Here is a 12,740-nt window from a genome sequence, read left to right as displayed (position 1 = left end):
AGCCCCAGTGTGGAGCCGCCACTGCCAACTACTTCTTCACTCTCTCCAATAAATGAGTTCATCCTCTAGATCAGGTGGTTTTGTGCCTAGTCTTGTTATGGGTATGTGCTTATGATGTCCACTTGTTTTATGACCCTTGCAAAGAAGGTCACAAAGGCGCAGCTGCGCAGTGACTAAGTTTCGATTTCAGCGACAGCCACCAAGCACTGCACCTGCGCAGCACTGCACCTGTGCGGCCCTGGCCGTACGTGTCTTAGATCATGCTCCTGCCGGCAGGAGCACCCTGCGCATGCCAGTGTTCTCCCCAGAAAATTTTTCCAGCCGGGTGGCATGAAAAAGTAGGCGGGGCACAATGGGGGAATGCAGGGCTGGTGCAACTCTGCTTACAGCATAGGAGGAGGAGGAGGAGGCGAGCTGATGACAGCCGTGTGCTCACTAAAATGAGCTCTACCTAAAAATGCCTGGGGAGAACACTGCATGCGCAATACGAGATTTTTTCATACTGCGCATGCGCAGGACGCACAGTGGTTGGCGACTAGCCCTGTGCAACTTACCACATAGGAGGAGGAGGTGAGCTGATGACAGCAGAGTGCTCACAAAAATAATAACAGTTATTGTGTTGTCTCGCACATACTCAAAAGTGCTGCTGCCGCCCGCTGAGTACACATCGCTGCATTACCTGCGAGTGTCTAGAGGAGTCCTACTCCCATTAACCCTATAGGAGCTTGTTTACAGTAGCTGAAATCCCTCAAACAAATTGTGCCTTGATAAAGGGGCCCTACGAGGCTCCGAAATGTTGGCTATATGTTTTATATGAAACCAATAAAAATTCACCTTAGATGTGCCAGCTCTTTCTGATTGCTTACCAAAATCAAAAGGGTGGAGCACCTGGCTAAAAGAGCCTGGGGAGAACACAGCGAAATTAGTCACTACGTGGGACCGGAGAATCAATCCATGATGGTGCGGGCACAGTTCTCTTAACCACTTAGCGACCACGGTTAGCCGATCGGCGGACCTAGGTGTTAAGTGAGTTTCCATGGAAACGGCTGCTCGTTCAAGCGGCCTTTCCATGTCAGTTCACGGAGGGTATCTCCGTGAACTGCCTGCGAGCCTCCGATCGCAGCTCGCAGGCAAAATGTAAACAAGCGGGGAAGAAATCCCCGCTGTTTACATCGTACAGCGCTGCAGCAGCGGCGTAAAGCAGATCGGCGATCCCCGGCCTCTGATTGGCCAGGGATCGCCGGCATGTGATAGGCTGGGGATCGCCGGCATCTGATAGGCTGAAGCCTATCCTAGGCAGCGCAAGACGTATCTCCGTCCTGCGCCGCCCATAGCGAGAGGGAGGGAAGGGCAGAGAGGAAATCGCTGCGGAGGGGAGCTTTGAGGAGCCCCCCTAATCACAGCACGCAGATAGCCGGCGGCGATCAGACCCCCCAACAGGACATCCCCCTATTGGGGAAAAGGGGGGGGGGGGAAGTATGGTCGCCCTGCAGAAAACCTGATCTGTGCTGTGGGCTGGAGAGCCCATGCAGCACAGATCAGGGAAAAGGAGCCTGGTCCTTAATTAAGCACTTGTACATCAAAGAAACTTGTACATCAAAGTGAAAGACATCTTCAGATAAGGTTTTACTGCGTGGAAGTTCAAAGGGTCATTAGTTCTGCTCTGTTTCATAGTTTAAAATACAGAGTGTATTTTGTAAAAGTGTATTTTGTAAACTGCAATGTTATATATTTATGTATATAAAAAAATCTATATAAGGCCTCTTGCACACTGCAAGCGATTCCGATTCAGATTCCGCTTTTTAATCGTTTTTTACATCCGATTCAGATTCCAATTTGCAGTTTGTTCCCTGCACACTGCAAATCGGAATCTGAATCGGATGTAAAAACCGATTAAAAACCGAAATCGGAATCGTTTACAGTGTGCAAAAGGCCTAACTGCAAATCAAAATATGAGACTATTTTCTTTGCTACTAACATTCTATGAATTATCCGTACTGCACATACAATTCATTCTATCATGAGGTTTTTTTTCCGATTCAGTTTCACTTTAAAAGCGCCCTATATGCAGTATTCATGTTGCAGTAACTGCCTTCAACCTTATATAAGTGTATGGAGCACAGCACCATTACCATGTTTTTTTTTTGTTTGTTTGTTTGTTTGTAAGCAATGAACTATGATGTTAGTTTAGGCTCTACACATTTACATAACTGCTGACAGCAAACTTGCAATGCCTGGAAAACTGCCAAATGTGGTTTAATAAGGCTTATTTGGGAACAAGATTACTGGTGTTTTGTGACCAATGAAAAATAAGCTTTTAGCAGCAATGAAGTGTGGTTGCACCAATTGTTCTTTGCACCGTTTTATTAAAGAAGCCAACATATGTAGCTGATTTTCATTAATAAAGGTTGTGAATGCACAAATCCTCTTGGGATGACAGCAGATTCCTACCACCGCAAGCTGTGAGTTATAAACTCTACTAATTATGGACTCCTTACAAGGCTATATACTGGTCTGATTATATTCCATGTTAAACAGGAAATCTAATCTTTTTTGATTTTGTTGGCACGGCAGTTTTATGAGATGCGCTATATATGGTAATAACTTTTTTCAATATGCTAGAAAGATGAAGATGAGGAATTATACCAAACCTAATAATACCACTCAGAATCAGAACTAGTCAATCAAAACAAAGCAACGTGACCTATTAGAATAATGATGACTACACATTAAAATTAAAATTTTTGTGACAATGAAGCAACATAGCTATGGCTCTAATGCTGTAGAGCAGTGCTGTCCAACTGGCGGCCCACTTTTTTTTTGTAATCTTTTCCCTCATGCCTCACCTGCTATAATGTAAATTTACAGCTCCGCTCCGATCCCTCGTTCCCCCGATGCTGCTGCTGCCGCTGCCTCACCTCAGATCAGGAGATAGGATCCAGCCACACTGGCGCATGGCAGCCGCACGGGGGACTTTAAATGCTGGACGTGACCGATGATGTCACTTCCTGCATTTAAATTCACCGCCCAGCAGCCGTGCGCTGGTCTGGCTGGTTGCTGTCTCCTGCCCGGTCCAATCTGAAAGGTGAGGTGGCGGCAGCACGGGGGAAACGCGGAACAAGGGGAGGGGAGCGGAGCAGAGACTGGCTGTAAATATTACATTGGGCTCTATTCTCAAAGACTTCCCGCATGCGGTAAAGTACATGCGGGAAGTTTGCACCCAAAATACCGGCAAGTTGGGATTCTCAAAATGTTCCGCATGTTTTTTCCGCATGCGGAAAAAGTGTGATAAAAGTGCGGGATTCATGCGGTAAAATTTCCACAAAAGTCGGTATTTTCCGCAATAAAAGATCAATTCTCAAAGATGTTCAGGCGCATCATTTCTTCGTTAATTACCGAATTTTTATCACCTACAAGTAGTAGGTGATATATTCCGCATCCCATTGACTTTAATGAAGTGTGGAGGCTTAAGGGCTGTGCTTGGTGGACTTTAACTTTTTTTTTTTAAACACTTTTTCATGCGACCTTTTTACCGCATGATTCCCGCATGAATAATGCCTGTTTCCGCATCTTTTTTCCCGCATGCGGAAAACATGCGGAAAATGTTAGTGAATGCTGAAAAAATGCGGAGTTTACCGCTGGCGGGAATTTAGCGCTAAAATTTTGCGGTACTTTTGGCTCTTTGAGAATAGAGCCCATTGTAGCAGCCGATCTGACTGCATTTTGTGGGCAAATCTGCAGCCGATCTGACTGCATTTTGTGGGCGAATCTGCAGCCGATCTGACTGCATTTTGTGGGCGAATCTACAGCCAATCTGACTGTATTTTGTGGCCGATCTGACTGCATTTTGTGGGCGAATCTGCAGCTGATCTGACTGCATTTTGTGGGCGAATCTGCAGCTGATCTGACTGCATTTTGTGGGCAAATCTGCAGCGGATCTGACTGCATTTTGTGGGCAAATCTGCAGCCAATTTGACTGCATTTTGTGGGCAAATCTGCGGCCAATCTGATTGCATTTTGTGGACAATCTGCGGCCAATCTGGTTGTACTTTGTGGGGAATCTGATAACACTCTAATTGCATTTTGTGGAGAAATCTCTGCTAGATTTCCCCCCCACCCCCCGGGGGGTGTCCGGAGGTCTGTCGGCCCTCCACCATGTGGTCTGGAAAAAAAACGGCCCTCCGTGCCCGCGAAGTTGGACAGCACTGCTGTAGAGTATGTTTGAGTCATCCACATGAAAATAAGGAGAGGGGAGAAGTTTATTTTAGTTTTGAATTATATGAAAAAAGGTCTTACTCATCTGTGGAATTGCATTGCTTTCTGTGTCCCTGTTGGACACATTTTTCCCTCTTTTCCTGTCCCTGCCTAAATGGACCATGAGACTATGATTCCGTTGCGGAAAACGCGGAAACGAATTTGCTTGCGGATGCAAATTTATATGCATGCCAATTTTAACGCAAAAAATGCACACATTTTCACTTTTTTTTTCCGAACTATGCGATTTTAACCATGTTAGTGCCAGTGTACTTTTTCATTTAGTTTCACGCGAAAATGTATGCAATTTTCCTATTAATTACATATGCAGGCAATGTGCAAATTCTGATGGCTCTGCTGTGCAGAATTTTTTTTGTAGTGGAAACAGGCCCATTGACTTGCATTGTCATGCGAATCTGCATGCAGAAAATGCATACAAATTCGCGCTACTGGAAACGGGCCCTAAGGACTCATTCACACTAGAGGCGTTTTTCTCCTTTTTTAAGCGCTGGCGATTTTTTTAAAATTGCCCTGAAAGCGCTTACACCATTATTCTCTATGAGACAGTTCACATCTGAGTGCTTCGTTTCCGATTACACCATTACTCTCTATGAGACATTTTACATCTGAGCAGTTTGTTTTCAATCCGCTCAGAGAAGTGGTGCATGGGCCATTTTTGGGGCTCTTCTGCCTCAATGGAAGGTATAGGAAAAATGTAAACGCTCAAAAAATCGCTTTGTGCAGCAATTGCATTTGCTTTTTTTTAAGAATTAATACATTGTATTTATGTTTTTCCGGATCAAAGAGTTCACTTCCTGACTAACGCCAGGAAGTGAAAAAACGGAATCGTTTGGAAAAACCGCTTAGAAAAGTGGTTCACAAAAATAACAGCGCGCAGGTAATCGCCGGGAATCGGAAAGAAAAATTGCGTCAAACGTGGACGGACACACGGACGGAATGCAATGTGAACAAGGCCTAACAGATTTATTATGAAACAGCAATAAAACCTGGTGGAGAACTGTTACTTTGTCCCTGTCATTATAACCTCCCTGGTGGTATTGACGGTTATGCACGTCAATACAAAACATGCTGTGAACAGTACTCTCCTGCACTGTATACTAGACCCTTGCTAGACACATTTTGGCAAGTTACAGGAAAAAAAAGTTATACAATTTAATTGGATCACTTTTTGCACAGAAATCCTGGGGAAATTGAATGCCAGGAAGGTTAAAGGGGACCCGAACTGTTGCACAGCATGCAATGAAAAGTTTTCATTCCACATATAAGTGCTGTAGAAATCAATTGCATTGAGCTGTGTTTATTTAGCTACATCAAAGTGTAATCATCTTTATTGTCTCATTAGTAGCTGTGACTCACAGTACCACGGCTCTGCTTGTACAGGACAAGACAGATGTTCTAATCCTTTCTGTGCTCCTTGAAAGTCAGATCATTTAAATCTTCAGGCTTTTTTTTTAGGATTTCCATAAACTGTAATTCATTTCTTCCCCTAATGTTATCATTCTGTGCCTAATCTTTTAAAACAGAGAAGAAGTTCTGAGTTTAGATCCACTTAAAGCGGAATATAACCCTGCATTTCAACTTTGCTCTAAAATATTATTTACAGCATATTATATGCAAAAAGCATTTTTTTTACTAGACCAGCATTGGAAGGGTTAAACACAGAGGTTTAAAGTTCCGTGGAGAGATATGCAGAAGTTCAGATAGATACATTCTATCTAGTTATATGTATCTATTGATAAATGTTACACACTCTTTGGCTGTCCTCCAAGCTCCTTCTCAGTCAGAGAGATGAGTCACATTCAACACTTAGATACATTTATGTAAACAAAATGTATCTATTTCAGCTTCGGATGCGTCTGCAGAAATCTCCAGGAACTTTAAAGCCCTGTGTAACCCTTCCAATGCTGGTCTAGTAAAAAAAAAAAATGCTGGTTGCATATAATATACTGTAAATAATGTTTTAGAGCAAAGTTGAAATGCAGGGTTAAATTCCGCTTTAAAGAGACATTTTCTACTTCCTTTCTGGACAGGAAGCGATATAACTTATTACTGATGGGGGATAAAAGACAACAATAAAATATAAAGTATATATACAGGATCTTCTCAAAAAATTAGCATATTGTGATAAAGTTAATTATTTTCTGTAATGTACTGATAAACATTAACTTTCATATATTTTAGATTCAAATACACACAACTGAAGTAGTTCAAGCCTTTTATTGTTTTAATATTGATGATTTTGGCACACAGCTCATGAAAACCCAAAATTCCTATCTCAAAAAATTAGCATATTTCATCCGACCAATAAAATAAAGTGTTTTTAAAACAAAAAAAATTCAACCTTCAAATAATTATGTTCAGTTATGCACTCAATACTTGGTCGGGAATCCTTTTGCAGAAATGACTGCTTCAATGCGGCGTGGCATGGAGGCAATCAGCCTGTGGCACTGCTCAGGTGTTATGGATGCCCAGGATGCTTCGATAGCGGCCTTAAGCTCATCCAGAGTGTTGGGTCTTGCGTCTCTCAACTTTCTCTTCACAATATCCCACAGATTCTCTATGGGGTTCAGGTCAGGAGAGTTGGCAGGCCAATTGAGCACAATAATACCATGGTCAGTAAACCATTTACCAGTGGTTTTGGCACTGTGAGCAGGTGCCAGGTTGTGCTGAAAAATGAAATCTTCATCTCCATAAAGCTTTTCAGCAGATGGAAGCATGAAGTGCTCCATAATCTCCTGATAGCTGGCTGCATTGACCCTGCCCTTGATAAAACACAGTGGACCAACACCAGCAGCTGACATGGCACCCCAGACCATCACTGACTGTGGATACTTGACACTGGACTTCAGGTATTTTGGCAATTCCCTCTCCCCAGTCTTCCTCCAGACTCTGGCACCTTGATTTCCGATACTTTGGACCACTGAGCAACAGTCCAGTGCTGCTTCTCTGTAGCCCAGGTCAGGCGCTTCTGCCGCTGTTTCTGGTTCAAAAGTGGGTTCATGCTTCCATCTGCTGAAAAGCTTTATGGAGATGAAAATTTCATTTTTCAACATGACCTGGCACCTGCTCACAGTGCCAAAACCACTGGTAAATGGTTTACTGACCATGGTATTACTGTGCTCAATTGGCCTGCCAACTCTCCTGACCTGAACCCCATAGAGAATCTGTGGGATATTGTGAAGAGAAAGTTGAGAGATGCATGACCCAACACTCTGGATGAGCTTAAGGCCGCTATCGAAGCATCCTGGGCCTCCATAACACCTGAGCAGTGCCACAGGCTGATTGCCTCCATGCCACGCCGCATTGAAGCAGTCATTACTGCAAAAGGATTCCTAACCAAGTATTGAGTGCATAATTGAACATAATTATTTGAAGGTTGAATTTTTTTTGTTTTAAAAACACTTTATTTTATTGGTCGGATGAAATATGCTAATTTTTTGAGATAGGAATTTTGGGTTTTCATGAGCTGTATGCCAAAATCATCAATATTAAAACAATAAAAGGCTTGAACTACTTCAGTTGTGTGTATTTGAATCTAAAATATATGAAAGTCTAATGTTTATCAGTACATTACAGAAAATAATTAACTTTATCACAATATGCTAATTTTTTGAGAAGATCCTGTATATATATATATATATATATATATATATATATATATATATATATATATATACATATATACATATATATATATATATATATATATATATATATATATATATATATATATATATATATATATATATATATATTTCAATAAGATCTAATCCATATTAGTTAAAATGTGGAATTGAGCTTTAAAAATAAGGACAGAAATAATTTATTTCAAATAGAAGAAAATGTTACTAAAACAGGAATGAATCTCACCCTCCCTTTCTAAGTATAAATCATTTCATCTGCCAGCATGTATTCAGAATATATGGGCATTAATACCCCATACCAACTACACACAGCCCCTATATACACACACAAAAATACAAATGAGTTTGCAGTATGCAGCATTGCAATTCAGCACCTATGGACTTTAACTGTCTTTCTGGGTACCCATCAGCAAAAAGTGGTTTTAACATTTACTTTTAATTAACTAAGATACATATCTGGATTCTTTCAATAGGATTTATAATTTTCTCTACTGGAAACTTATTTAAGTAACAAGTTCAAGTGCCCCTTGAAATACATGTGTCAAGTATAGAGAAACTATTGCCAATTTCTCCCAGGTGCCACCCTCTCCCCTTTCCCTACTATGTGGACATACTGTATACTGTATGAAGGCAACAGAAAGAACCATTTAGTGATTCCAGATGTACTAAACAAAGAGAGCATCTGGAGATCTTCAGAAACATAAGTACCTTGTGAGTAGTGCCATGGCATAACATTCTTAAAGGAGAACTGTAGTGAGAGGTAGATAGAGGCTGCCATATTGATTTCCTTTTAAGCAATACCAGTTGCCTGGCAGCCCTGCTGACCTATTTGGCTGAAGAAGTGTCTGAATCACACAGAAATAAGCATGCAGCTAATCTTGTCATATCTGTCAAAATTGTCAGAAAAACTTGATCTGCTGCATGCTTGTTCAGAGGCTATGGCTGAAAGTATTAGAGGCAGAGGATCAGCAGGATAGCCAGGTAACTGGTATTGCTTAAAAGGAAATCAATATGGCAGCCTCCATATACCGCTCACTACAGTTCTCCTTTAGCTGGTTTTGAAGCTATGTATCATTTAAAAAAATGATAGTAATATCCTATCTATGCCACAAAGCTACACAACACTTAAAGCGGACCCAAACCAAACATTTTTTTAATTAAAAATATTTAGTTGCACCACTCTGACACATGCAAAGATAAATAAACACTCCTTCAACCCTATGAACATTTCAGTGCATGCTTTTCACCCTTCTCTTTTTATAGCTAGGGTTATACTGGGGGCAGCCATTAGCAATTCCTCCATTGCTGGACACCATCTACTCCACCAGTTTGCCAGAAAAATCCCGGCAATTTGAAAGGAAGGGAGGGGTTCCTCCTATAAATGTAAAATATTTTATATTTGTCATCATGCAGCTAAAAAAAGGCTGCTATTTATTATTATAATTTAGAAAATAGATTTTATTTCTGAAATCTTGTATTTTTAATTTGGGTCCACTTTAAACTGCTAGTCATTGCTTCTCAGAATCAGGAAAATTCCAGTCCAACCTCTACACCCTAGATGTGCAGCGCAACTTGCTTCTAACACCCCAGGGGTTGTGACCGTTGAGAAATGTTCCTAGGCATATGAACTCTGAAATCAGCTTGATTTAAATCCTGTAGGGCCAATTAACTGGGGTTCATGTGAATTATATGGCTTGTGTGTTAATTAGCAGCCGCATGACTGGAACACCTGCAGGGCAATGTACTGAGCCTTCTTGTGGGCTTTCCAAACTTTAACATAACAAACTGCTACTTACAAATCAATCTGCCTTATGTAATTGAGAAACTGCTTGCTTATACACAGCTTGACCTTTCTGTGAATAAATTAACGTGCAGGTCTCAAAAGAGTAATCATGGTAAATCCACTGGATTTACACTAAAGATAAGAAAATATTGACCTCTTAGTGGAATGATGTTTTACATTTGTAACTACCTCAGTGTATCAAATCGCACTGTGTAGTTATTCAGACTCATAGGAACACAGCAGCGGGAAAGTGAAGTTTCATCTGCTGTTTGGGTTATATTTCTGAAAACACTGTTGATTTAAAGCTACATTCCAGGGAGGCAGCTTAATGTATAACTGAAATATAAAATATATGAATGATTGTTCCACTATCCACCGTAATCAAGCTCCCAATGTTAGACTGAATGACAGTACAGTCCTTATGCCCTGGTGTGAGTGTGGATGAGATTACATTCATCTGATATAAGACAGGTTCAGGACAAATATTTAAAAAGGTTGCCGTAGTAATTTTGGGCACCAGAGAAAGCTGCTAGTGGAATATCTGTAAAATTAATGATGTTCCACTACTTAATCCCTATAGTAAAATATTGGTAATCTTTACCATTACACAACCGTGCACGAGCCTCTCAATTCCTGTGTGTCCATGTCAATAGCAACAACCATAGACATATGTTTGAAGCTAGTTTCCTAGGTAAAAACACAGGCACACATGACAGCCCTAGAGTTGGCACCTTTTAACTATCTGGGGACCGCCTAACGCCAATGGGCGTGGCCGCAGCGGCAGCCCCAGGACCGCCTAACACCAATTGGCGTCAAGTCCTGGGGCTGCAGTTTCCTAGGGAACGGCCACGCTCATGCGCGAATGTTCCCTGCCACTTCCTGGAACGGAGTTCCGTGATTAGCCTGCTAGCCAACGATCGCGGTTAGCAGGCTGTTTGTAAACAAAAGGGCAAAGAAATCCCCTTTGTTTACATCCATACAGCGCTGCGGTCCCTGGCAGCACTGTACGAGATCGTCGATCCCCGGTTTCTGATTGGCCGGGGATCGCCGTCCTCTCATAGGCTAATGATCGCCATCCTGTTCCAATTCAGAACATGGAGGGGAGGAGGGAAGGGGCAGGTGGGAGGGAAAGAGAGCCTCACAGAGGCTTAGTAAAAAAAAAAAAATGAAAAAAAAAACGGCCACAGCGATCGGACACCACAGGCGGCATGTCCCCTTGGGGACAAAAAAAGGAGGTGAGTCCGACCGCTGGGCTCCATAGCTGGACTGAAAAGCCTGCACAGCCCAGCGCATCAAAAAACAGCCTGGTCGTTAAGGGGGGTTAACACTGCGGTCGTCAAGTGGTTAAAGTATACCTATTACCACCACCTGAAAGGGAATCCACAAGATAGCAACGGAGGATATCCGAAGAACTGAGCAACACAGGCACAATCTAAAGATTAGTATAAAAACCTGGCTCAGTGAGGAAGATACAGATAGCTTTTATTTGAAATAGAGGCGCTCACATTTGCTGGCCTCAGACTCGCAGGCACTGTTTTTATACTTGCAGAAGCGGGCTGAGGCCCATGAAATGCAATGTCCTTTTAGTGCTAATAAAAATACTGTCCAGTTATTCTGGTTCCTTCCTTTCTTCAGGAAAGGAACCATTATACTATTATACCTCTCCTATCTTGATTGTGCTTGTACGCATACATAGAACAGAGTGGGCGCCTCTAAACTAAGTTGTGTTTTTATTTGAAAGGACACTCCATACCAGAGTTTGTAACGCTAGGTTCAGACAAACGTAAATAAATAATAAATAACATGCCAGTTGACATGGTGCAAAAATAACACGGTATAATCTCAAATTCTGCATTCAAGTTAACAATCAGCCCTGAATGGACCAGGCAGTCACTACATGCTACTAGTATTGTGTAGCAGTTAGGGATAGCAATGTTTAGGAGAACTCATGGAGAAGCATGTGATCAGTTTGATCAGCTGATAGATTTGTAAGGCTCTGATTTGCTTGTCATGATCATGAGCTAGACCAGGACGTCATCATAGTCTTACAAATCTATCAGCTTGTCAAACTGATCACATGCTTCTCCATGAGTTCTCCCGAGCATTGCCATCCCTAGTAGCTGCCTAACCTGGTGGCCCGCCGTAATAGATGTACTTTGGAGTACAGCATGAACACCTTTCAGGAGCTGTGTGCATTTCCGCTAGCTTCACACTTCACGTAGGGGTGGGTAAAAACAAAATTGTTGATGAAAAACTGAAACAGGTCACTTTGCAGGCCTGGTGGGGAACCTTTTGTATTTGGTAATTCTAATATCAGCAGTCATTGTACAGATATTTAAAGCTGACTAATCTGCCTGCTATGTCAACTCTGAAAATGACTAACAAATCACCTTCTGCTTTCTAACGTAAAATAACTTTTTTGTTCCCCTTTCACTCTGCTTTCTCTCATGTGAACATGGCTCTATGACGAAGCCAACTGCATCTTGCGATTCAGGCGGTGACCTGTGGGGGGGGGGGGGGGGGGGCAGCACTGCAGCACTCTCTCTCTCTGCCGTCTCTGTACAGATCTGCGCATTTGACTATGCAGGAAGAGACTTTTGTCTTGTGTCATGCCCACTGAGTCACGGTCTTCATCCTCTCCTTTGATGAGAGCCACAGGAAATAAAGAGAGTCAGAGAGAGCTTTCCGTGCCCTCTGCCTAACATATTTTTTTGGCGCCCAGGCTGCAACCTATATTCCCTAAGACACTTTATTGACCTGAGAAAGCGGGCAGAGGCCCAAGAAATGTGTTGTCTTTTTTAATTGTGCTTGAATAAACCCTACCTGATCTAAACCCTTGTTTTCTGGGTTGGTTCATCTGAAGAGATAAGATACCTCATGTATTTATTAATATCTTTATAACGTATACTCTGAGAGATATTTAATTTTGGGCACCTCCACCCTTCTTCTCTGCCTGATAGGACATAAGATTACTACTGGCCAGAATGGTAGGAGAGGAATGCAGAAATGAGCAGACAGTACATCGCATGATTACATGT

At 42.0% G+C, this 12,740-nt stretch overlaps 1 protein-coding gene across 10 annotated transcripts in view; it reads right to left on the bottom strand.

The window, feature by feature from the left end:
* PDE5A (phosphodiesterase 5A) overlaps window positions 1-12,740 on the bottom strand; it is a 236,196-nt gene that overhangs the window by 135,752 nt on the left and 87,704 nt on the right. The window lies entirely within an intron of this gene.

The sequence above is a fragment of the Hyperolius riggenbachi genome, chromosome 1 (genome assembly GCF_040937935.1).
Source record: "Hyperolius riggenbachi isolate aHypRig1 chromosome 1, aHypRig1.pri, whole genome shotgun sequence".
NCBI lineage: Eukaryota > Metazoa > Chordata > Amphibia > Anura > Hyperoliidae > Hyperolius > Hyperolius riggenbachi.
This window is presented reverse-complemented; position numbering and strand designations above follow the sequence as displayed.